Source organism: Hyaena hyaena, unplaced genomic scaffold (assembly GCF_003009895.1).
Source record: "Hyaena hyaena isolate Hyena2069 unplaced genomic scaffold, ASM300989v1 scaffold_28, whole genome shotgun sequence".
NCBI lineage: Eukaryota > Metazoa > Chordata > Mammalia > Carnivora > Hyaenidae > Hyaena > Hyaena hyaena.
The window spans coordinates 2,707,134-2,733,832 of record NW_024080660.1 but is presented as its reverse complement, the minus strand read 5'-3'; the positions used below and the strand labels follow the sequence as shown (position 1 = coordinate 2,733,832).

General features: G+C 50.5%; 1 non-coding gene and 1 pseudogene across 1 annotated transcript; both read right to left on the bottom strand.

The window, feature by feature from the left end:
* Positions 1–402: 402 nt before the first annotated feature.
* On the bottom strand, positions 403–21,835 carry LOC120228899 (annotated as a pseudogene).
* On the bottom strand, positions 12,027–12,133 carry LOC120228963. The gene has a single exon (XR_005527639.1). It is a non-coding gene; the product is annotated as a U6 spliceosomal RNA (small nuclear RNA).
* Positions 21,836–26,699: the final 4,864 nt, after the last annotated feature.

The window sequence follows — 26,699 nt, the reverse complement described above, 5'->3', positions numbered from 1 at the left end:
GCTAGAAGGGAATGGTAAGAAACTGCTCCAGGGCTCTCAGGAATAGAGGGCAGTGCTGGAGGCTGGGTCAACAGATGCACGAGAAACAGCACCAAAGTCGTTTCCTGCTCAGCAGTCAGTTGGCAAGGGAGAAGAGGATCCTGGAGGCAGTTGAAGGTAGCAAAGATGGTGTCCTGAACGCCAGTCTCTGGAGGTTGGATCAGAAGAAAGACCACACACTGGGCACCAGTGATGAGACACAACTCTGGACCCCAAATGGGGAGGTGACACATGGGGGTGGGTGTCACTGACTGGAGGGTGGTGGGTGGAACAGCCTCACAGTAGCCATCACAGGGCCACAGGGAAATATATGGCCACTAGGTCACAGAGGGCTCCTTCCAGTCTGGATGGGAAGGCAGAGTCTCACGGAGGAGGCCCATTGACGCCTGGGTGGTAGAAGGCACAGAGGTCCTCATATCGACAGTGGCCCTTTCTGGCAGTGTCGGCAGACAGGACGGTTGGATTTGTCTTCCATAACTTGGGGGCCATTCTTGGGTGGGCAGGTATTTTTAGTAAGAGACCAACTTTTGAGCCTTTGAGGATTTCTTTGCTCTTGTGAAAGCCTCCCCTTGAAGGACCCCCATGGCCTGGTCCAGGAAAAGGAGGTTCTGTACTGGCCTCCAGCCAACCATGACCATATGGGCCGCATCTGGGGCCTAGACCCCCCACCCTGAATTGGGCCTTTGCCCTGGGGAAGGAGGTGGGAGACTCAGCAGTGATGGAATCATTGGTCTCCTTGATCCTGGAGGACCTCGGTGAAGAGAGTCTGCGTTCTTTTCTGTCTGGCTTCTTTCCCTCAACATCGTGCTTGTGAGATTCAGCCAGGTTGCCTGTGGCAGCGTTTATTTTCGTTGCAATGTGGTATCCCATTGCACGCACACAGAGCAGCTTCTTTATCTATTTGACTGATGGTGCACATGTGGGTGGATTCCAGTTTGGTGCTGACTGGGGTCACCAGGCTTTCTGTTGGCCAGGGGTGGGGAGGGCCCAGAAGCCTGGGTGGTCCCATGGGACTCCCATCCTCCTCATCTCCAGCCTCTTCCCATGGCGGCGGCCGCTGATTCTGCCTTTATCGTTTCGGCGCATGGTTGTGGCAATGGCTGCAGCAGGATGTGAAGCCTGAACATCAGTTTCTACATTCATTCAACTATTAGCTTTTGAGACTCTGCTCTGTGCCAGGGTTATGTTAGGCAGTGGAGATTCAGTTGGGAACAAAACAGACCTGGTTCCCACCCCCACGGCACTTACAATCTAGTGAATAACACACGGAATTAAACAGACAATTGCATACGTAATTTATCACAATTGCAACAGCTGTTGGGAAGACATACAGGATGTTTCAAGACCGTGCAATGGGGGTGACGTGACCAGGTCTAGAAGGTTTTATCTGTAAATCAGAGGTAATAATACTTACCCCACAGGGTAGTAAGCGTTCAATAAATTATAACAATTACTATTGCCCATTGAACAGATACAACCCTAAATTCCATACCTGAATAATCATCATACATGCAATGAATTGATTATTCAACCTCTGCCAGGTCAGAGATGCCAGTCCTAGGTTCTCATGGGGAGAGGGAGTCTGTGATGAATAACATAGTTTAACCAGTGAAATGTCAAGCCCTAGAGCCAGTATAGTGACTCTGGCCACATTGCCTGGGTCCCTCCTGGTTCTGTCACTCACTCTGACTTTGGGCAAGTTAACCAAATTTTGTTTTTCAGTCTGCCCATCTGTAGAGTGGAGATAAAATTCATATCTATGACATAGGTTGTATTTGGTGAGGATTAAATGAATTAATTCCTGTAAAGGGTTTAGAACAGCACCCACCACATGGTCAAGACCATGTAAGTGTTTTCCATCATTATTATGTTGCCTACGGGCCCTCCTAGCCCTTTCCCTGCCCACAGACAAGACTCTATTTTATTTTATTTTTATTTTTATTTTATTGTATTTTTATTTTTATTATTTTTTGGTAAGACTCTTTCTTGGGTTTCCCCACTGGGGGGAACACTTTCCACCTCTGTTAATCTTAAAAACTCAAAGGAAGGAACTGCTATAACTTCTGTGGCCATTCCAGTATTACCTCCCTCTGACTTTTAGGCAGTTTTTTATGCCTGACAAAGCCGTATTTTGTCAAAGCTTAATTTCTGGGAAAGATTTATCTCAGCAGTACTTCATTTTCATCGCTGGAACTGATAGTTCAGGGTAGTAGCCAGAGTGATGGGTACATTTGGATTTGAGCCTAGAGAGACCTGACCAATCATTGTGACTTGGCTGCAGGGAGCACCTGGCTGCCAGCACCCCCCACCTGTCCCCCCCTCCCCCCGACACAAAGAAGTCTCAGCTTCAGCAAGGGGTCTAAAATTAAACATCAGGAAGGATGCCCCAAATACATGGTATGCAAGAGGTGTTCTAAAAGCTTCCTCCCTGGATAATTTCCAGACTAGGACAGACTTCCCCACCTGTCTGGTCAGGAGACCATATGACCGAATGCCAGGGATGGGGAGGCTGAATTTTAGGGAAGTAGGCTATGAGTTGTTTATTCCGTTATAATAGCCACTGAAACTTGCAGGGTTTGGTGCTACCAAGCAGCTCCCAAAGTGGGGGTCAGGGACAAGAAAAGAAGAGGACAGCCCTGCTGCTGTCAAGTCAGGAGAGGCCCTTTTTTGACCATTTTTTCTGAGGCCTCAGGATTTCAGCGTTGGCTATAGGCAGTGCTCACCAGCAGGCATAAGAAATGGCATAGCCAGAATGGAGCGACCAGGTGCCAGGCAGCACTGCCGTCACCCACTGAGTCTGCTTCTTTTTCAAGCTCCCCCCTTGATCTCCCCTTTCCATAATAAAGCTTTTCTGTCTCTCCTCCCTGCGGGCCTCAGTACCACACAGGCCTCAGAGCAGCCATCACAGTCCCATGTTATAACAAGGAGGCAAAGGCGCAGAGAAGTTACGTGACTGGTTTAAAACCCTGCACCATCGGGGCGCCTGGGTGGCTCAGTTGGTTGAGCGTCCGACTTTGGCTCAGGTCATGATCTTGCGGTCTGTGGGTTCGAGCCTCGCGTTGGGCTCTGTGCTGACAGCTCAGGGCTTGGAGCCTGTTTCAGATTCTGTGTCTCCCTCTTTCTCTGCCCCTCCCCAGCTCATGCTCTGTCTCTCTATCTCAAAAATGAATAAATGTTAAAAAAATTTAAAAAAAAACAACACCTTGCACCATCAACAGATAAGAGCAAGGTCTCAAACCCAGCACTTTAGGGGTCTTTCCAGTAGCTGATTGGTCAGAACCTCTCCTCTCCAGTGAGCCTCCCCTCCCCAGTTCCCTCTCACCAGCTCTGTCGAGAGTGTGGAGCTGGCTGACATGGGCAGGGGTCCTCAGTGTCATCAATGCTTTGAGTATAACCAGTAATTAAAATTAGGTAGCACAGTTTTACAAATGGAGGCAGTGGTCCTTTGGAGAAATGGAATCAACTCCCCCTGTCTGGTATTGGGTTTCCTTGGGACTCGCCGTAAGGGCTTAGGCATTCAGGAGCACCTGCTCGGAAGTGAGGAGGAAAGAGCCATGGTGGGCGGAGCAGAGCACATGATGGGGCACCTGGGGAATCTGCCCCCAGCCTCAGACAGCATTATCTGAATGGGGTGCTGGCATCATCAGCACCCAAAGCCTCTGCAGGTTCCCATTTCAGTAGAGTTTTCTTCTGAAGCCCAGCAAGACATAGGCACGTGTACATGTGTGCGTGTCTAGTTGGCACCTGAATGCTTCTCTTCTCAGAGAGTCCAGGCTTGAGAAGTCAAGACCCCTGTGGACTTAGAGCCCAGTACCCAATCTTCGCATGCAGGGGCACTGGAGTCCAAGCACCATCTGACCCGGAGCTCACTGTTTCTGATTTCCTCCTTTCCTCCTTTTCCTTCCACTTTCAATTCAGATGGACTGAGCACCTGTTCTGTACAAGGCACGAGGGATTAAAAGGGAGCTCAGAATGACCACATATCCTCCATTAGCCTGGGAGCCTCCCAAAGTCTGAGCATGGGGCTCCTCCTCTGCTGGGTCCCCCCTAAGCACCTAGAGCAGAGCTCTGTGGCCAAGATCATTTGTGATGTCTGGGTGCATGGTGACTGGGCACCCAGAGCTCCCCAACCCCAGGATAGCTGCCTGCCAGGACCAGATTTCCCTAGTCCTTGGGGCCTTCTTCACTTCCTCCCTCTGCAAAGAAACCTGGAAACCCAAGGGCCTCATCACTGGACAGTTGGGACTAGGGTAGGACAGTGGCTGAGCGGCGAGTCAGGGCATTTGTGAGGACTGGGTGCTTCACAGTGGATGGGACAAGGAGTCCTCAGGCCATGGAGACCCCTTGCAGGGCTGCCCATAACTGGGCTGATGCAGTAGCTCTGGAATTTAGCAATTAGAGAATATTGCAGTTGGAGGTGACATTCACCCATTACTATTATTCCATTCATTTTAATATTGACTATAAGTGGTTTTAACTGTGAGCTTGGCAGTAGGAAGACAAGGAAACTGAAAAGAATGGAGGAATGGGACAAGGGGCCTCTTAGCCTGAGGATGGGTGGATGGGGTGGCGGGGAGGAACTTAACCCTTTCCATACCAGGTCAACTGAAGACATGACCTGAAGGGGAGATGAAGTGGGGTCGAGACCCATCAGCCCGCTGCAGATGCAGGAGGTGACTGCGGCCAAACCAAGGAGGCTCACTCCTGTCTTCTATACCATCCTTTAGTTTCTTGTTCCTCGAAGTGATTGGGGAGGAAGCTTTTATGCCATTTATAGAAAAGAATTCCTTTCTGATGCCTAACCTTAGCTTTTTCTGCTTTAGCCCAACTTCATATCCCCTGACTTCTTGGAGAGGAGGAGAGCCTGGCAGGTGGTGTGAGGGTGTTCTGGGGAGAGGGCATGGGCTATGGATGGTAGAGGTCTCTGAGGACCCTCCTTGTGTCTCATACCCTGTGTTTATTTGGAGAAAAGCATATTTAGTAAACACATAGCCCTTTATCCCGATCCTCTGTGGGGCTGCTTGGCTCCCCATTTTCGTTGTTAGCCATGGGTCCCTTGTTGTGCCAACTGACACGGACCAAAGTCACAAGTCCAATGATGGGGGTCTGAGATTAGACACCAGAGCCTTTGGGTTTCTGCGTTCCATCCTGTCTGCATGGAGGATGAGCAAGAAGCTAGTGATTAAGTGCTCTGAGATCCTGGGGAAACAAACGTGGGAGCTGAAATTCAGCCTCACCCTTAGGAGCCAAGGAAAGTTAGAGGTAAACCCCAGGAAACACAGGGCGGCTGTGGCTAGGATTGGGGTTAACGGGAAACGTGGAGTTAACCGAGGGGAGGTAAGAGGGCTCCCTCTCCCAGCTTGACTCTCTCATGAGGAGGAAAAGGCATCACTTTAATAAAGCTGCCCTGGTTCCAGATCAATCCTGGCATCGCAGGAAGTGAATGAGGGAAGCACAACGGAGAAATTGGATTAGCTCTTTGATGCTGGGAACTGCACTTGCTGCTCTAGGAGGCAGGGGAGATGTGAGGGCTGAGCCCGCGATTGTTAGCTCAGCCCCCCAGGGTCAGAGGCTTCCCAGGGAGACCCCAGCCCCCAGCCCTGGCAGGCCTCCTGCTGGTGGGAGAGTAGCAGGGGTAACAGACAGCAACAGAGCCAGATCCTCACCACTGTGGAGGCGAGGAGGTGTCCTTAGCCTTCCCTGGGGATAAAGACGGTGAATCCCCAAGGCATGGGGAGGAGAGGTGTTGGGGGAGGCGGAGAGAAAATGCCCAACACCCCCTGGGCCCATGCCCCCACAGTAGCGTGTTCTGCAGGGTGTAACCGAAACAGCATGTGTGTGGCAGGGCGTCAGATGGCCTAGGTTTAAATCACACCGCCACTTTCTGCCTGTGTCTGGGCAAGTTACTTAAACTGTCTGAGCTTCAGGGTTCTCATCAGAAAATGGAGACAGTAACACACAAGGGATATGGCCCATGGGAAGATTCCACGAGATGTCCTAGAACAGCAGTTCTCAAAGTGGTCTGTGAACCCCTGGGAGCCCCCAGGAATTGCTCAGGGGGGAGCCATAAGGTCAAAACTATTTTCAACATGTTTTTAATGTTTTATTTATTTCTAGGAGAGAGAGAGAGAAAGAGAGAGACAGCGTGAGCAGGGGAAGGTCAGAGAGAGAGGGAGTCACAGACTCTGAAACAGGCTCCAGGCTCTGAGCTGGCAGTCAGCACAGAGCCCGACGCGGGGCTCGAACCCACGAACCGCGAGATCATGACCTAAGCGAAAGTTTGACGCTTAACCGACTAAGCCACCCAGGCGCCCCAGGTCAAAACTATTTTCAGAATAATCCTAAAGTTATTTGCCATTTAAAAAAAAAAAATTTTTTTTTAATGTTTTATTTATTTCTAGCAGAGAGAGAGAGACAGCGTGAGCAGGGGAGGGTCAGAGAGAGAGGGTGTCACAGACTCTGAAACAGGCTCCAGGCTCTGAGCTGGCAGTTAGCACAGAGCCCGACGCAGGGCTCGAACCCACGAACCGCGAGATCATGACCTAAGCGAAAGTTTGACGCTTAACCGACTAAGCCACCCAGGCGCCCCAGTTATTTGCCGTTTTTAATGTGTTGGCAGTGATGGTCCTGAAGCAATGGGTTGAACTGCTGGTACCTTAGTGTGGATCGAGGCAGGGCACCAAACTGTTCTAATCATGGGATCCTTCCGCACCATGCAGCTGCTAAATAAATAAATAGACAAATAAATGCCAGTTTCACTTAAGACTTTCTTTAATGAAGTAGCAAAGATTATACATTTTATTCAATCTTCACTCTTGAGTACACATCTTTTTTTTTTTCTAAATAGTTTATTGTCAAATTGGTTTCCATATAACACCTAGTGCTCATCCCCACAAGTGCCTTCCTCCATGCCCATCACCTCCCTTCCCCTCTCCCCCATATCCATCAGTCCTCAGTTTGTTCTCAACATTCAAGAATCTCTCATGGTTTGCCATCCTCTCCCCCACTATTTCCCCCCTTCTCCTCCCGCATGGTCCTCCGTTAAGTTCCTCCTAATTCTCCTATATGTGCAAACATATGGTATCTGTCCTTCTCTGCCTGACTTATTTCGCTCAGCACAACACCCTCAAGTCCCATCCATGTTGGTACACATGGCCAGATTTCATTCTTTCTCATTGCCATATAGTATTCCATTGTATAGATGAACCACATCTTCTTGATCCATTCGTCTGTTGATGGACACTTAGGCTCTTTCCATGTTTTGGCTATAGTTGAGAGGAGTGCACGTCTTTTTAATGTTCTTTGTGAAGAAATGAGGATGCAGAAAGCCCTTCTTGTTTTAGAGCTTGTGATATGTCACCTCCTTTATAGATGAAAAGAGTGAGTTTCAGAAAGGTAAAGTAAATGTCTCCAAGGTCACACGGCCAGTGGGCAGCAGCATCAACATCCAGACTCTGTCTGGCCCCAGGGCCACAGTCCCCCAGGCTGCACAACTGTGGCTGGCAGTGGAGGGTGGTCAGGCAGCACTGTGATAGATGTCTGCACAGGTGCCTATTCACAGGCCTCTATCTAGAACCGGTCGTGCTGGTGGAGTGGACGCTGGTTCTGTCCACACAACTCTGAGGAGACAGAGGAAACCTGGATCTCAGTCCCTTTCAGAAGTGAATCTCACAAATGAGGACCGCCAGTGCTTTCCTATCTTGTGTAGGGGACTTAAAGCTCCTATTGGACTGGCCTTCCAAGGACCACCTGGTGGGAAGGAAAATCAGTCCTTAACAGGAACCCCTAAGAGTGAGGAAGTTCTTTGTGTCTAACCATATTCTTCCTGTACCGAGGACCCATTTCCTCTTATAATTTATCCTTTGCTACCTCCTGCCAGGTGAGTCTGGGGCTCAATGTATACGGTCCCGCAGCCACAGAGAAGTGCGAGCCAGAGGCAGAGTTATGGGCTCTGTCTTCCTGGACAGCTGCCTGTTGTAATTAAGAGTTAGCACCCTGATCTGAGAGGCCGGGAGGTAGCTGCTTCTCCTTCAGGAAGAACAAGCAGTCTTCATTGTCTCTTCTGTGGCTTTTGTGGCTTGGGCACTGAGGGAATGTGGTTGGTTCATCCTGGGAGGACAGGTGGAGGGCAGGGCAGGGAGGCTCTGCAGGACAGTGGAATAGCCACCTTCAGACGAGGTCAGGTGTCTGCACATGCACATCTGGCCCAGCAGAGAACACTTGTCTCTCAGCTCTTCAGCAGCCGCACGGCTGGGTAATTGATTCTCCTGGCACATCGCTCCTTCCCTGGCTCAGCCATCCTGGGCTGCCCATCGCAGACCAGGAATGGGGAAAGACCGAGACTTAGTAAAAGGTGGAGGCCTCCCTGATGTCACTTGAGCAGTTTGTCCTTTCCCTGGAGGGGGAGCTCATTGAGACCTTGGACACTGTCCTGTGGGGTCATTGAGCTAAAGCAGGAATTGGGTCTCTGATTCTCCACCCTCTCAGCCCCATGAATGTATTTGTCTCCCTGTGGCTCTTCCTCTCTACCCAGAAGATGTATTAGAAACTGACCCTGGGCTTGGTGGCCCGTGGGCAGGGAGAGGTCAACAGTAAATTTGGAAGTTCACACACAGGATAGGGCAGCCTCCATAGGACAGGTTGGTACCCCCAGGACTTTCAGTGTGGGCCACAGAGCTCTGGCCTTTCACAAGATAGACAGATTCCCAAAACAGCCGCTCCCAGGGTCCATCCCATTGCCCTACTTTCAGAGAGCATTTCCTTCTTGTCTGGGGTTTGTGAAACCCCAGAGCACTTGGCTCAGAATAGGGAAAATTCACAACTTCACATAAACACACAGATGCAAACCTACCACGTATACACACAGCTCTTGGCAGGTTGCCTGTGGGCAGTGGGGCCTCCCTCTCACATTCCTTGGAAACTGAGAATGAAATGGGATCTGAGACCTCTCTTCAGGTTGGAGAAGACTTCTCCAGGTGACATGTGGTCTCTTTTTCCCACCACATGCCACTTCCCTTCTCGGCTCAGAACTGCTCTGGGCAGCGTCCTACGCTGGGATTTGGCTTGGGGGCATGGCCGCTGTGTGGTCTCCTTGCACACTTTGGACCCATGGTTTCTCTTATAACTATTGCTGCCTTTCCAGGCCCCGTGGCAGCTGCCATCTGTGATTAGGAGCCAATGCAGGCGAAGCCTGCTTGGCTGTGACTGTTAGCTTAGACCTTTCTGGAAGCAGCATTGATCAGGGGGCTGTGGTGCTCAAAGGCAGGAGGCTTGATGGGAAGGTGAATGAGATGGCGTGTCTGGGGCCAGGGCTTGGGACACCAGTCACTGCCTTAGTGACAGAGGTGGTGTGGGGGAGGTGGGGGCGGGAAGAGAGATAGATAAGAGAGCACATAGACTCAATAAATATTTTCACTGGTGACTTAAGTTGACAGGCTCACCTGAAGCAAAGGACTGCTTCAAGTGTACCTCAGAGTGACAAGACTCTTTTCTATGTACCAATTCTGTATAGAAAGAACAGCTGTGACATTGCCTCTCCTCGGTGTTAGAGCCAGGGCAAGAAGCTGGGACCCCTAGCATTGCAGGGGTCACATAGGTCACCCCTTCACAGGCTTCCATTCATTCATTTATTTATTCAGTCACTCATTCATGCAACAACCATTCATGCACAAGCTGCAGTGGTGATGACGACAAGGCAGACACAGTCCCTGCCCTCGTGACCTTTATAGTCTGAGGGAAGAAGGACACTGAAGACAAGAAACACACAATTGATTATTGAATTACAATTATCATAATTGACATGAAGTAAAAAAGAGCTCAGTGCTCCTATGGTTTACAGTTGGGGCACCTAGCAGGGTGGGAATCATGGGTATGTGCCCACCATGATTCACGAACTGTGAAAGGGCCCTAGGCACTCCTGGCCTTCTCTTGGGACTTCACGTCACTCCCTGGCATTGCCAGGGAGCTGGGAGGCAGGCTCTGGGTTGGAGAAGGCAAAGGAGTGTCTAACTCTGCCTCTAATTCCCCTGGTGACCCCGAGCTTGTAATTTTCCCCTCTTTGTATTTGTTCACTCCTCTGTAAATTGGAGATATTTGACTAGAAATCCTTGTGGTCCCTTCTTGGAGTCCCAGAAAAGCATTAGAGGCTTTCAAAGGCCAAACTGTAGTTCTTCCCCTGGAGACTGCGCAAAGAATTCAGAAACAGGGATGAGATGGCTCCTTGGCCACTGATTCCAGTGATCAGCAGAAAGACAGAGAACAAGCCCAGAGCCAGGGGACCATGGTTCTTTGACATCACAAATGGAGGAGTGAGCATGGCAGGTGTGTCCACAGAGTAGCTGGAATCAAAGATGGAGACATAAGAAGAGAAGGCTGCTGTCACTGCACCACGGGAAGGAGTAGAGCAAGGGTCGGAAACTGAAGCCACCAGGGTTTAGTTAGTTAGACATTAGGCAGCACTTTCTTGCTTGTTGCACTGAGCCCTGTGGTAGGCGATCAAGGGGATGAAGAGAGACTGTCAGATAGATGTTCCAGAAAAGCAGGGAAAAAGCTTTTCTGAGGGAGCGCTTGTGTGGCAGTGGAGGCAGGAGTGGATAGATGACCTTACGAGGTCTCTCCCTCAGACGAGTCCATGGATCTCTCCTTCCATTGCCACTAATGTCAGCGCTGTCTGGATGACTGTGAGAGGAAGATGTCAGGTCTTCCTGGAAATGAGTTTTTGAGCATAAACTATCCCCAGTTCACATCTCTCAATGACACATGTGGCTAACTGCAATTGTCACACTCAATCAAATCGAGCCCAATTACACCTTTGCTCTCTTGTCCTGCTGTAATATAAATACTGCTTCTGAGAAGTGTATTAGTTGCTGGCAATATAAGGCTGGGTTTGGGGGCTAAGGGAGTCCAGGGTGCTTTATGTTTCAGACCCAGAAACAAGGGCTGGAGATGGGCTTCTTGAGGGCATGGGATTGGGCAGCCCAGGCCTTCTCAGGGGACCCTGAGGCAATCCTATCTCAAAAACCAGGGGATGGATCAGATGCCATCTCCAGGATTCCTTGTGTCCTTGGACTTTGTCATTATTACCCATGGTCACAGGTTCTCCGTGTGTATGAAGGTAGGGGAGTATTGCAGTCATGCATGTGTCTGCCTGCAGATTACAGAAGGTCCAATGAAACCCTGCTCCCCACTCCCACTGAGGAAGATGCTCTGCATCTTTAATGATTCATGATGTCAGAAAGGCAACCTAGAGCATGAAGGATTTCAGGTAGACACAAAGAGGAATTTCTGAACAGTAAGTGTGGTTAGACATTGTGACAGAAGACTAAACAGATGGCAAGATCTCCAAAGAGAAGACAGTCTCTGGGGTGCCTGGGTGGCTCAGTTGGTTAAGCATCTGACTCTTGATTTCGGCTCAGGTCATGATCTCATGGTTCGTGGGGCTGAGCCCCACGTTGGGCTTCATGCTGACAGTGTGAAGCCTGCTTGGGATTCTCTCTCTCTCTTTCTCTCTCCCTGTCCTCCCCTGCTCTCCAAACAAACAAACATTTAAAAAAAGAAAGTCTGAGACAGGGTAGATATTTATAAAATATAGATTGACTACCAAGATTCTCTCTATCCCAGGGTTTATGAGTGTGGATATAGACATGCTGGAGACAGTTAACTTCTGTGCACAGTTGTTATAGTTGACTTGTATTCAGTGAGTGTATTACAGTGTGGGAGGAAAAAGGGAGAGGAGGAGGAGGGTGGGGAGGAGGAAGAGGAAGAAAGTAATGCTGAACATAATAGGGTTTGGGAGAATGAAAGTCTCTTCTTTATCAGTGTTAGGATGATATCTTGAGGTAAGGGATGATGATGGTGATGATGGTGATGATGATGATGATGATGATGATGATGTGTGTGTGTGTGTGTGTGTGTGTGTGTGTGTGAACTCAGCATCAGGAGACTTCCCTTATGAGAGTCAAACTTGCAGCAGAATATGCAGAGCCTACTACTATGTGGCCTGTCCATGGAATTTGCATGTCATCCTTGTGCAGGGGCCATGCTATTCTTCTCTGTATCATTTCAATTTTAGTATATGTGCTGCCAAAGCAAGCACAGGGGCTGTCCATTTAAATTCAGGATGCTGTGCATCCCTTGCTTAAACAACCCTTTGTTTGTTTGTTTTGTTTTGTTTTATTTTGTTTTGTTTTAAGTAGGCTCTATGGTCAATGCCAGGCTTGAACTCATGACCCCTGAGGTCAAGAGTTGCATGCTCTACTGACTGAACCAGCCATGCACCCCTAAAACAGCTCCTTTGTATGTGGTCCATTCATATATGCTGAACATTTGCTTTGCCAACAAGCCACTATCATTCAGCCTCACTATTTTTTTTCAATGTTTTATTTATTTCTGAGAGAGAGAGAGAGAGAGAGAGAGAGAGTGTGAGCAGGGGAGGGTCAGAGAGAGAGGGAGACACAGAATCTGAAACAAGCTCCAGGCTCTGAGATGGCAGCCAGCACAGAGACTGACATGGGGCTTGAACCCATGAACCATGAGATCATGACCTGAGCTGACGTCAGAGGCTCAACTGACTGAGCCACCCAGGCACCCCTCAGCCTCGCTATTGAAGAGAGTAAAGATCCAAGGATCTTGTGAAGAATATAGCTTCTAGATTTTTTCAGTATGGACTCCAGTTTGGGGCTCAGGCTAAACTCAACCCCTTTTTAACACAATCCTGACAGTGCATTTTTTTATCCCTCCATCCCCCATTTGATTCCAAGGAAGCACAGAAGGGACACAGTCATAATTCTGGACTTTGGAGGTATGACATTTAAAAGTCCTGATACCCAACCTCTAGGTTTATGTCAGAACCTTTCAAAATCACCCCACATCTTCTAAAGACTCTCTTATTAGTCTACATATTTTCCAAATTTCTCTTGGCCTTCCCTTCTGGTGACTTCCTTCTTAGAAAGTTTCCCCGTGGAAACTTTGAAGCTTGCCAGTATCAGTCATGTTGTTTTCTCACTTTTAACTTCTCTGAAAGGACCTGTATCTCAGTGTCTTAGAATCAGGGGGCCATACCCTGTTCAAGGTGATGAAAAGAGGTAAGGGGTAGGGATAGTACACTGTCCCCTTTCCCAAGCTCATATGCCTGTTTATGCCTTTGGAATTAGTCTCTGACTCCTTCATGTAAATGGTCTCCTGGATTATATTATCAACTTCCTCTCAAATCCCCCGTAACATGTTTACAATGATAGAGGCGAGAGTTTCAGCACCACGGACAGAACACCCGCGAGTTCTCTTTCCGCTTTGCACTTACTTAGTCAAAGTCCTGACTTTCCAGTTTTGGAGATAGAGGATGGGATGAGAAGAAAACTGGTGTTGTGGAGAATCGTTACCACTTTTTACTGACTGCAAGGCCATAGCCAAACCACCTCTTCTTCCTGAATCCCACTTTTTACTCTATAAAATGACAAGGATGAACTCCAAATACGCTATGAGCCTGACTGTCTATAATCATCTTTTGCAGGAAGTCTTTCCAAGTAGTTTTGACACACATAACCTAGGTTAGGGGAGGGCCAGTTTAGCTCGTAGGTGATAATAGGAATATGACCTCAGGTCCTGGAATCCAGCTGTGGTCTCCCAAACTCAGTGGCGTGCATCTCCCTCCAGCTTGCTGAAATGTTTAGCACAGTGGCATCTTCCCTGTAATATTTGTTATTCCAGATACCTCATCGCCCACTCTACTCATAGGCAAAATCTGTCCTGGGTTGGTGGGAAGGGAGGGCTTTTGTGGCATGGTGCAGTTAGTCACATGAAACTTAACCGAAGATAGAGTACTGAAATGAAGCTGGAGCTGATTGATTAGGCATCCCTGGAGGGGAGGGGGCTATGTAGGAATGAGAGTGAAGAATCCCGGCTTCTCTGTATTGGCAGGTCAGCAGGGTGTTAGAGCTGAGCCCCTCCCTCACTTGTGGGAGGATTGGGCTGCAGTGGGAGCTGCAGTGGGAGCTCCTCATGCAACAGAAGGAGGAGGAATGGCTGCAGGGACTGGCATGGGGCCCAGTGGGGGTGTAGGGTGGGCAAAGACTGGAGGCTCTTCAGAGCTCTGAGGGCTGGGGGAGCCTGTGATTGTGGAAGGGAAGATGGAGTGCCAGACCATGGCTGTGTCCTTATGTGCCTGTAGAAGGGCTGCACCACATTTTCAGCCTCTTGGTTTTTCTGGATGGGGTCCTCCCTCTGCTTGCAGGCCCCAGAAAATCCTGTAGGGAAAAAAAGCTCTTCTTTTCTATTCTCCAGTTCCTTCTTTCTCATCTTCCCCACATCTACATTTCTTCTTTGACCACTGTATGTTTCACTGAACTGATAATCCAAACACTCCTTGTTTCCCTGTCCAGGGCACTTAGCGTCGGGGAGAATGTGTAACTGTCATCCTTTGGGTGAGGAGAGAGGCAGCTCAGGCTCTACTTATTGGGTGGGATCACTTGGAACTCTCCATAACTTACCTAACACAAAAGGGAAATTCCAGGTAATATTCAGGTTACCTCTTATTTCTTCTTTGGGTTCTTCTCCCCTTAGAGATGTCAAGTGCCTACAGGTGTCCTATGCTACCCATTCTTCGCCACTCTTCCAGGCCTCCTTACCTCATCTCCCTTCCCCTAGCCCTGAAAACAGTGCAGTATGTCTTATTCTGCAGCCCCAGACACAGATTCAAACTGCTCCTCTGCTGAACACGGCACTCCTCCCAACAAAAAGGCATCTGCATATTGAATAGGCAGTGATGCCTACCCAAAAAAAGGCTGGATAAATAATGGTGGAATTCCAGGCATGGCGAAGGCTGTTTGAGGAACATATTTAAGGCAGTGCTTTCCTATGTCATTTTTAACAGTGGGTGGTTCACTGTCTGTCTTACCAGTGGGCAAAACCCATTCTTGGGAGTGGAGTTGGGGTCAGGGAGAGATGGAGCAAGTCTCTTACTTAACAGGGAAGACTGGTGTTTGCATGTGTGGGTACAATATTCTTGTTGGGGGAGGGAGAATTGGGGGCTTAAAGCACTAGCACCAAGAGTACCCATTGCTGAGGTCCAAGTCCTGAAAACCATTGCCCAAGAAGGGAGGTGGTTTGGGGGTGCAAGACCAGCCTGGAAGAGCAAGCTGGGCCCACAGTCTTAACTGCAGTGAGCCCATGGCTTTGGTATTAAAGAGAATTGATTTTACTTCTCATCTCCTACCAGACCCAGAGAGCACAAGATACACGGAGAATAATTTTGGTCCACTGTTAGGAAGACGGTTCTTTAAAAAATTTATTTTATTTAAAAAAAATTATTTTATTTTATTTTTTTGAGAGAGACAGAGAGGCTATGTGTAGGGGAGAAGGGCAGAGAGAGGGGGAGAGAGAGAGAGAGAGAGAGAGAGAATCTTAAGAAGGTTCCACGCTCAGTGTGGAAGCTGACGTGGGGCTCAATGCCATGACACTGGGATCATGATCTGAGCCAAAATCAAGAGTCAGATGCTCAACCAACTGAGCTATCCAGGCACCTCAAGACAGTTCAAACTGAGCAAGAATTTGGTCTGTTTTGGGTGTAAATCTAGTGTCTCAGTCGGTGCCTGGCACATGGAAGATACTCAGTAAATATTTACGGAATGAATGTTGAAGGATTAGAAGTGTCCAAACACTCAGTGGCTTTCCTTGGGAGACACAAGCACCTTGTCCTTAGGTACATTTCAGCAGAGGCCAGGGGACCATTCAACTGTTGTGTTGCTGGAAGGGCTCCTGTCACATGGATGGCTTGGTCTTGAGGGCCTTTTCTCTTCAACTCTGAGAATCCATGAGTCTGTGATATCCTTTGAAGAAAGGAGACCTTCAGAATGGGGCCAGAGCTGGCCCTGCAGTAGGAGTCTTTATAAGGGACACAGAGCCCAGCACCTTTGGCCCAGCCACCTCTGCAACATCAACCTGCTGCCACATATGTTTATTGAACTTGATAAAGAGAGAGTGCCTATTTCTCATTTCTTGGAAATCTTTACTGCGAGGCTCATGCATTGCAGTCTCAGCTTCGCCTGTGACTTGCTGGCCATCTGTTCGGTGGGGTGATACCCATCTGACTACCCATGCACACTTTTTAGAGGTGGGTGCTCAGTAGGACCCTAGGCGGGTGGGGGGATGAGAGAGATTTCTGGTTGCCTTCGAGGGGGAGTGGAGGCAGAGTGGGTGCGGGTCCCAGCTCCAGCTGCTCCCCTGCTGTGTCCCTGGCGCTGGCCCTGATGAGGATGAATAATTGATGGTGACTAATGGATCATTGCTCTTGTATGAAAGATTCAGCAGGGACCATGGCAGGTTTGTCTAATCAGATGTTTCCTGCTGCCCTCCTGGTAGGTGTGGGACTCCTGGGTTTCCCTGGCTCTCAGAATCATGTGCATGGGGACACTTCCCCAAAGAGAAGCGAATCTTGTGTAGAGGGTCCTGTGGAGCAACTTTCTCAGTGTACTTTTGCAGAGGCAGGGGCAGGGGCCCATAGTCATTTATTCTGAACTTGCCTGCTTTGTGAGGTGACTACGCTGTCCAACGTTAGAATGTTGGTGAATTACAGAGAGGATGGTTAGGGGTAAGCAAAGGGGCTGCATGCAGTGCCTGGGGAATCTGAGAGGGGATAGTGGGATGCCAATGGAAGACGGAGGATGGGGGGAAGCCCTCCTCTCTCACAATGTTCCCTGCCCCTTGGGTACTTAAAACAACCCTGTAGCATGGCCCTATTATGCAGATGAGGGAGAATGCTCCACAGAGTTAAATGGTTTGCCTAAGATTGTACAGCTCTGGGGTTGTGGAGCTGGGCTCCTCCCACAATGCCTCTCCTCAGAAGTGTGTCTACAGTGACAAGTCTCTTGGTCCTTTCTCCCCATCCCATCGCCCCCTTGTCCCCTCCTCCCCTTCCCCACTGACCATGTGGGAATGATGTCATGGGGATCCCGGGATAGAATTACATAGAATTACAGCCACGAGCAGCTGTGCCAAGAAGGCTGGCTGGTCCCTGATGGGGGATGGGATGATGTGAGTGTGTGTGTGTGTGTGTGTGTGCGCGCGCGCGTGCACCTGCGCGCACTGGGGAAGTGCTCCTTCCGATCAGCTTAGCAGGGAGGAGAGTAAGCCCCTTGAGAATACCAGAGCTAGGAATTCAGGGAGGAGACTGGTCAGATTTGCAGTGGGGGCCTGGTTCCTGGAGCTGCTCCCAGGGGCACTGAACCTTCTGTGAGGCTCCAGACCCCAAGTAGAACCCCCAGATTCAGACTCCCACCTGAACTTCCTCTGTCCCCATGTCTCCCATCACCATCAGAAGCTGGACGAGGGGCCGCCTGAGGACACAGCTGTAAGATGAACGGCCTACCTCAGCCCGTGCTCCTGAGTTCTGAAAGACCCTGAGGAGAGAGATGGGGCCCGTGCCTCTGGCCATCCATTTCCAAGCCTCACAGGCTCCCCCCGCTTCAGGAAGTTCTTCCGGCTTCTAGTCCCATGCCCTCCTGCTGCAGCCCAGTGTATCCTCTTGTTCTTTGGGTCTGCAGTTCTCTCCCTCCAAGGTCTCATGTAACATCACAGGCGTGGGAGATGGATGAGTAATGGTTGCTTAACAGAGGGGAAAATGTAATTCAGGATTTTGGGGTTAGAGCCAAATCCCTCTGTAGCTATCTCTCATTTCCAACTTGACACATTTCTCCGCTCGATACCTGGGCGCTGTCCAGGAGGCCAAATCAGAACATTTAGCAGGACTGTTCCCTGCCTCACGGAGACCCTTGACGGTGTCCTCCCACTGGAGCCATCCAGAGTGTTACAATGACAGGGTCATCTTTGCTAAGGAGTGAGTGAAAACCTCAGTGGGCTTTTACCACCTCCTTTAATTTCACCCTTCTAACACTAGGGGTAGAGGGAAAGGAGTGACATCACCAAGGCAGATTGCGTTTGCCCATTTTACATCTGGGGAAACTGAGGCTCAGCAGGCCAGAGTTCACATGCAATGGGAGTATGGAAGCGTGTTTGGTGTTTTGCTTTGAAATCCAGCCCCTGAGTATAGGGAACACCAGTGACCAGGGAGCCAGGCACTCGCCTGTGAGGAAGTTATCTCTGTTTTCTTGGCCTCTGCTGCCAGAGGGGCCCCGGCTGACCAGATGGGCGGCAGCCCGGAGCAGGCCCACGCTGCCATCTGGGGCACTGTCCCTATTCCATTAATATGCCCTCAGAACTGTGATGGCTGGAAAGACTATTCTTGCTTCTTTTAGCTTCAGTTCAGTGTTAGACGCAAAGGACTTGGCAGATAGGCAGGTGCAGGGGAGGAAAAGGAGAGCTTGCGTGCCTCGGGTCCCCCGAGAGAAATATTAATGGTGTGGAAGAGGATCTATTCTTTAAGAAAAGAAACAAACAAGGCTGTGTCTCACAGGAAACAGCCCCCCTCCTTCTCAGAGCCACATGTGCCTTTGGAGCTACCATTGCAGGGCTCCCTCTCCAGGGAGAGGGGGAGACCCCCACTCACAGAGCTCCCTCCTTCACTGAGTTTTCAAGCTCAGCTGAAGGTCTACTACACGCCCAGCCCAAGGCTAGTCTTTGCAGCACCAAGGGCTCCTCCCTGCATCTGGGTGACATGGTAGAGATTCAGACTAAACTCCCACGGAGGTGAAGGAGACGACAAGAGACAGCAACACAAATCTGTCATGCAGATGGGGCACTCGGCATCAGGTGGCTGGCAGCTATGCAGTACAGGCTTTTGGAGTTTAAGGAGGGTGAGGGAGCCAAGGGCTGCTCTGGGGTGGGCCTGACGACCCCCCAGAGGAGGCCACTTACATTGGAAACACACCACACTGGGGTCTGGGAGGTCTCACTCATTCTGTTGGCAAGCATTTTACTGGCCCACCAAGGGCCAGGCGCTCTGCTGCGTGCTGGGGAAACAAAGATGCTTAGTGATGACACAGCCCCTGCCCTCCATGGGCTTACCGTCCAGGAATATCAACACGTAATCTCAGTGTAGAAAGGTTAAGTGCTAAGATAAAATTATAAGGTACAGTGGGATGAGGGAGGGAGCTGTCAGTTATACTGAAGGGACTCAGGGAGGACTTCATAAATTAGAAGGCTGAGCTGGTGCTAGAAGAAACAGTGGGCATTTTCCAGATAGACAAAAGGAAGATTGTCATTTCAAACAGAGGGAATCACAGGAACAGAGACTTGGAGGTGGGAAGTTTCCTGAAGGGACTTTCAGAGCTGGGGAGGAGGGCACAAATACTGGGAGGAGGGCAGGGAGAGATGGCTGGAGGGGGACAGGTGGCAGCCACCCTCAGAAAGGCTGGGAATGCTCAGTAGGCAGGATGCAGGTGAGGGAGAAGATGTACACTCCAGAGTCTCACTCTGGCAGGACACAAGGGATGGCCTGGAGAGCGTGATGAGAGACAGGAAGCTTGGGGTACCTGGGTGGCTCAGTCGGTCAAGTGTCTGAGTCTTGATTTCAGCTCAGGTCATGATCTCTTGGCTCCTGAGGCAGGCTCTGCCCTGACAGTGAGGAGCTTGCTTAGGATTCTCTCCCTGTGCCCCTCCCCTGCTTGTGCACTCTCTCAAAATAAATAGACTTAAAAAGAGAGAGAGAGAGAGAGAGAGAAAGAGAGAGAGAGAGAGACAGGAAGCTAGGGTTGGGGACTTCTTAGGAACGGTGGCCCTACAGGGTGGTGGACAAAGGGATTGGTTGGAGCAGGACGTCTCTGCCTGCCCACGCCCAGCAGAGTTCAGGGAGTGGGTGTCGGGATAACTTGCCCTTGGCTCCTTTGGGAACCTGGAAGTGGGCAGCCCCTGCCCCAGACCATGCCTTTGCTTTCTCAGGCCAGCAGAGACAGGCATCAGGACTCCACCATCACAAAAGAGAGAAGTGGTGGCCTCACTGTTTTTCTTGAGACCCTATCTGTCTGTCTAAAGTAAGGGTGACAAAGAGAAGACAGAGAAAGGCAACAGGGAACAGCTGTGGACCACAGCACCAATGGAGGCCAGGGTCAAGTCCCCCTGAGCTGTTGCCCTCTCTGGTGGATGTGCCTGGCTGTGACCACAGCACTAATGAAGGCCAGGGTCAGGTCCCCGTGGGCTGATCCCCTCTCTGTCGGATGTGCCTGGCCCTGCCCCAGGGGTGCCCCTGGCACACACCCCCAGGAGGGAGAGACCTTGTGCACCTGTGTACCCCATGCTCGGACCCCAGGGGACTATTTCCCAGTGATCTCATTCCCTTACCTCACTTGTGAGGAACATGCCTGCTAGCACTGTGAGCCTGTTTCCCTAGCTAATGGAGCTGGGGAAATGTGCATTCATTTTTCCCCTGAGCTGTGACAGGCAATAGGAAATTCGCCCTGAAATATGCATCAGTGTGGATTGAAATAAAACACTCAGTGTATTTTGCAACAGAGCATTAACAAGGAATAATGTGGGGATCTCACCCGGATACCAGCTTCGAAGGGTACAGTTCCCCCAAACTTTCCTCTCTCTCCCTCCTGAGCATGCCTTTGTGTGTGGGGGGTGGGTGATGGGGAGAGATATATGGGAAAGGAGCCATGGAGGGTCAAGGACCACAAAGTGCCCGCAGTAGCAGGAGAGCTGAAGCTGTGTGTTTCTAGAATGATGGTGACTTCAGAAATACAGAAGAAAGAATGGGTATGTTTAAAGCTCCTGGATGCCTGGGTCTGAATAATTAAGTTCCATTGATTCTCTGCATTGCTAGTGGCATTCCTGTTGGTGTGAGCAGTGCGGTGTTGGGATGGGGGCCTGGAATGGAAGGTGGGCACTGGTGCAGATCAGATTTTTCTCAGCACACCCCCCTTCTGTTTCTCATAACCTGTAAACAGGCTGTACCCAGCCAGCCAGGTGAATGGGAAATGGCTCTATTTTAGTTTATTTTACTCCTTAGGAGGTAAAAATACTGTTTGTTCAGGCAGTTACTTCCTCAGCAGGTGAGTTTGCCAGAGGAAGGCTGAATTCCCAGAGCTTGATTCTGCCGAGGGCCGGGTCTCCCTCCCTGGCAAGATGGGACGCCCCCAGGAGGCTTCTCCCTTCCCAGCCTCTGCGGCCTTCACGCTGCTGCCCTCATCCTCTCTAGACTGGTGTCCTGGCATGGCTGGGCTCCTGGTCACCCCCTAACCCCACCCCCAGCCCACTGCGACATTACTATTCCTAACATACCTTTTGAGCAAGTCACCGCCAACCCCACCCCTACTCAAACGCTGTTTCCTGAAGGGTGTCTGGGGTGCCGGAGGGAGGGTTTGGGTGTCAATGCCAGGAGCAGGCGAGCCAGTTAGAAGTGGGTCAGCCAGGATGGAGAGCTTTGTAAGAACATCATAGCTTGGGGACAGAGGATCAGCTCTGCAACATGTCAAGAAACATGTTAAGTTTAGGAGGGGCCAGAGGAAGTTTTCACTACCAACTGAGATCCATTGTATCAGGCAAGGGGCAAGTAGGAGTGGCGATACTCAGGGACAAATTCCTGTGGACAAAGTTCTGCATATGCTCTCTTTTTAAAAGCCATTGACTTAAATATAACATAAACAGAGGAAAGTGCACAAATCTTAAGTGTATAGTTGGATGGAATTCACAAACCGAATGCACCTCTGTTACCTGCGGCCAGACGGAGAGACACATCGCCAGCTCCCCAGAGGGAGGAGGCGATACCAGGGGAATGAGAAACGCCTCATTTCCCCAGCCATGGCTTCTAGCGCTATAGATTTGTCTTCAACCTGGAATAATACTTTTCAAAATGCACTCACCTTTTGACTGTCTTTTTCCACTTCACGTTGTTTGTGACATTAACCATGTTGTTGTCTGAACCTGGAGTTTGTTTCCTCTCATGGCTGTGTCACACTCTATTATGACAATGTACCTCAATTTATTTGTCCATTCTATTGTTAATGACATTTAGGTGGTTTTTAGTCTGGGGCTATGATGAAGAGGCTGCCATGAATGTACTTCTGTATGCCTTTTGATAATAAACACATTCTCTTGCTGAGTCATGGGGTCCATGTGTGTTTTGTTTTGTCACTGAAGGCTGTGCGTTTTCCAGAATGCTCTTGCCAGGGTGCCTGGGTGGCTCAGGCAGTTAAGCGTCCCATTTCAGTTCAGGTCATGATCTCCCGGTTTGTGGGTTCGAGCCCCGCATCAGGCTCTGTGCTGACAGCTCAGAGCCTGGAGCCTGCTTTGGATTCTGTTGTCTCCCTCTCTCTCTCTGTCCTTCTCATGCCCGCTCTTTCTCTCTCTCAAAAATAAATAAACATTAACAATTTTTTTTTTACAAAACGACCTTGCCAATTTGCACTCCCACCAGCGATGACGGCGGATCGCTGATGCTCTGTTGCCAACACTTAAAACTTTCTGTCTTTGTATTTTAGCCAGTCTGGTGGGCATTGATGGTGTCTCCTTTCAATTCCAACATACATGTCCCTGATGCCTGAAAAAGATGAGCTCTTTCCCAACTGGCCATTTGGATATCCTTTTTTAAAGTTCCTACTTCCGTTTCCACTCATTTTCCTCCTGGGATGTCTGCCGTTTTCTTATTGATTTGTGGGCATCATGCCCACTTCTCTTGAAGGCCCAGACCCTGGTCCTTCACTTGTGCTTTTCTTCTGAAACCAGAAGAGCTGGGGTAGTTTGGGAAACCAGGGTCTGGCTGGTTAATTGCCTGTTCCCTGGTTTCCATCATCATTGACCTTTGGGATCAAGCTTGCCACTTGCCTAGTGTTCATGTTTAGCCCCACATCAGTGCTCTGGCTTGATCTTCCACTCCTCCTACCCTGAGAAACCCCAGGCAGGGCTGGGGTCAGATTGGCCCACACTCCGGCCCCAGATCTTGGCTTCCCACCTCCGTGCCTGTGCTCAGCCATGATCTTCACCTGGAATGCTTTCTAAGAGCTTGTTGGGGTGTTCAAATCCATGTGCTTCCCAACCCCATTCAAGGTTCAGATGAGATCCCTCCTCCTCTGTGATGCCTTTTCCAGCAGCGAGCAGCTCACTATGGTCCCTTCCTCCTTGATGCTTGGCCTTTCATGTCTCTTTGCCTCCTTTATTATATTCTGTCTTGTGATACCTCTTCTTATCTTATTTTGTTGTTTGGCTCTTTGTATGTTTATGCCCAATCTCCCTGAGTTGGTGGTGGCCCTGTGTTTCCTTCAGTGCCTGGCACACTGTGGGTGCTTAGTTGAGCCAGGAAAGGGGAGGGGACAGTCAGAAGTCAGGTCACAGGGTGATCTCGTCATGCTCCCTTTGCCTTCTCTGCCTATCCGCATGTCACGTTGCTCAGTCAACCAACATGCCTTTTCTAGTCCTCTACTAGGTGCTGGCCCTGCGCTAGAAGCTGGGTAGGGACGTAGCAGTGAACAACATCTACCATGCTCACTGGGGAGACAAGCCAGGGGCCCTGGAGCTGTGGAGGGGGTGTTAGAGCAGGTGTGGGTGGGGTGATTCCGGGTGGGGTGGTCCGGGGAGACCAGATTGAGAAGCCTGAGGTCACCGCTAGGCTGCCCCTCATTAGGGGGGACTATGATCAGAAGGCTCCACAGTTGACTGGTTGATGGGCCAGCTGATGAGGTCACTGTCCCAGATCTGATCCCTGCCAAGATTCACAGCTGCTCTCAAGAAAACAGCATCGCTCCCCCCTGCTTCATGCCCCCCACTTCCCACCTCACAGGGGAGGCTGTGCTAGGAGCTGGGACTTCACTTCCTGCCAGTTCATGGTGCTTATGAGTGCTGTAGCTGGGGTTGGGGGAAGTGGGGAAGAGGGGTAGCTCATTGCCACATGGTCCCCCCCCTGCTGGGCACAGTCATCAAAGTAGATGTAAGAGGCCCTGCCCTCCCCTCCCTTTACTCCCAAGACAGCATCAAAGGCCACAGAATGGCTCTGCTGCCCCTGCTGCCGATCCCATCTGAGCGCCCAGGAGGGGTGGGGAGTGGAAGGGGAGCATTCCCAGCTGTTGCCCTTGTGGCTGAAGATCCCACTCTGGTCTGAAGGCTTTCCTCAGCCCTGGAGACTGACGGGCTTTCAGTGGGACCTCTTAGAGATTTCACTTAACATTTCCTGAGTGCTCCTGCCTGCTGGCTGCGCCTTGAGAAGTTAAGGACCCTGCTCTGGGGACTTCTCCTGTTAAATAAGACGAGACACCAGTGGGGAGGCGGCGGCTTCTCTGCAGCGGCCAGCTTGCACTTCTCATCTCCTGTTCCAGGGACTGACTCTTCCCTCTAATTTGCTCTCACCCTGTGGGGCCCCTGGGCCTGGGAGGGTCCTGCTGAGGGCCACCTTGGAGTCAGACCAATAGGTGGAGTTAGCCCAATGAGCTCCAGGAAAGCTCTAAGGGTGGTGAGCAGCGAAGGAAGGTGTGCTCCTGGTGCTCAGTGGCCGTGGCCTGGGTGTGTGTGTGTGTGTGTGTGTGTGTGTGTGTGTGTGTATGTGACTGGAGCTGGGTGTGGTCAGCAGTCAGGCTGGGACATGATGGTGTCGGAGGACCTAACACCTCACTGAGGCAGCAGCTAGGCTGCATTGGCATTGCTGGTAACACCTGAGTTTGTGTGACATTATGGCCACCTTGGAGGCATAATGGTGGGCTCCAGGCACCAGGAGCGGGAAATGGAACAGCTATTTTGCCAAGAGCTCTTCTCTTTCTCTTCAAGTCACCGAGAGCATAGCCCAGTGCCACTTGCAATGGGGACAGAACTTGCCACTTCTGTGGAGCCCACAGACATCCACGTGCTCACTCAGGAGCAATGGACTGTTCCCCCTCTCTGTCCACATGCCCCTTTGGCTGGTTTGTTTCAGGAATTTGCTGTTGGACAACACTAAGTGTGTTTGATATGAGCTAGGGTTTCAGTTCCCTGGGAATGATTTTAGATGGAGAGAAGCAGGGAGGAGGGGGCGGGGCACGAGGAAGAAGCTGAGAATGTGTGGGAATAATGCAAATCCTGTGATTAAGTAGGATTTGGGGTTCCTCTCCCTTTTTCCTCTTGAGCACCTCCCTCCCCCCACCTTCTTGCTCCATCGCTTATAACAGTGACACATTTCATCACTGACTGGTTCTACTTAATGAAAGAATCATTCACAAAGATTCCATAGGTAGGACAGGGAAGGTCCTATATACCCCCTAGAGGCGGGAGCTCATATGTTCCGGTTTCCTATTTCAGCAACAATTACATAAATGGCCCACATTAATTAGAATCCTCTGATTTTTCATGTCTGATTTTAGGAAGCTCTATAGTTAGCCAAAATGTATGGAGCCCCAGCTAAGTCGAGTCACTGTGCTGGGTTCTGGGACACAGAGATGATCGCCGCGGCCCCAGCTCTCAGAGAGCCTCCTATTTCCCAGGGAAACTGATAGACAAGACATTGCTTCAGTTCAGCACAATGATGTTCAGAAGCGGAGGCATGCTAAGGAGGACCTGGTGGACTGCAGGAGGAGGTGACATTCTGTAAGTGTTTTGAAGGAGAAGTAGAGGTCGCTTGTTGAATAGAGTGTCCTAGGCGGAGGGAACGACGTGGATACAAGTAGAAAGACATGATTAGTGCTGAGGGCTTTTCTGGGGGTATGTGCTAAAGTGGGGGCCTGTTTGGGGATGAGGCCAGATCATGAAGGATGGGCTGGGGAGTTTGGGTTTTATCTTGATGGATAATAAGCAGGGGTGTGATAAGACCAGACATGGATTTTAGAAACTTCAGTCTGGCAGAGATGTGATTCCTGGTTTTCAGGGGATCAAGGCAGAAGACAGGGAAAGCGGCGAGGAGATAATTGTGGAATCTAGGTGAGAAACGATGAGGGCCTGGGCCTCTGGGAGATGGAGTCTGCATTTGAGAGCTAATTAGGAAGAATAATGCACCAAATCTGATAACCAATTATAAGTGGGAGGCAGAGGGGAAGGAGGCTGGGGGTGATCCCCGAGCCTCTGAACCAGGCGATGAGTGAATGACGATGGTGCTGTGTGTTGAGAAGGGAACTGGGGAAGGAAGGATGGGTTTAATTTGAGGGATGAGAATGAATTTGGTTTGGGATGTAGTGAGTTCAGAGTGCCTCTGGGACATCCGTGTGGAAATTACCAGTAAACAGCCGCAAGTGAGAGTCTAGTGCTCAGGAGAGGCGGGGGCCTGAGGAGAAGACGTCAGGGGGGGTGCGCAGCCATGGGTCGGGGAGGGAAGGCATAGAAGGGCTTGGGATGTCCGCCCCAGCAGGGCAGGCATGGCCAGGGAGATGGGGAGCAGTTGGAGCAGGAGAGGAGCAGGGGTGTTGCCCCAGAGCCAAAGGAGGAAGGTGAAGGGGGTGCGGGTGTTGTCAGATGCCAGTCAGGTCAAGCAGGTGCCCTGAGAACTGGCACTTCAGGGATCACTGCCAGAGCCAGACTGTGTCAGATTATAGCGCCAGGGGGTCAGCAGTGGGGAGGAAGGAGAGTGTGAGCACCAGGACGGGTGACAGCTTGTGTCGGGAAGAAGAGGTATATGCCGAGAGCTGGAGGTTGTGCGTGTGTTGAAATTTACAGATGGGATAAACTTGAGCTTATCCATAGGTGGAAGAGGCAGGGCAAATGGAAGATAGAAGAGCCACTGGGGAGAGGTGAGCAGCAGGGCCCTGCGGGGGGAGGTGTGGGGAGAAGGGTTCAGGGAGACCGGGGCGGGGCAGGGAGGAAGCCCCTGAGCTGGAGACCAAATG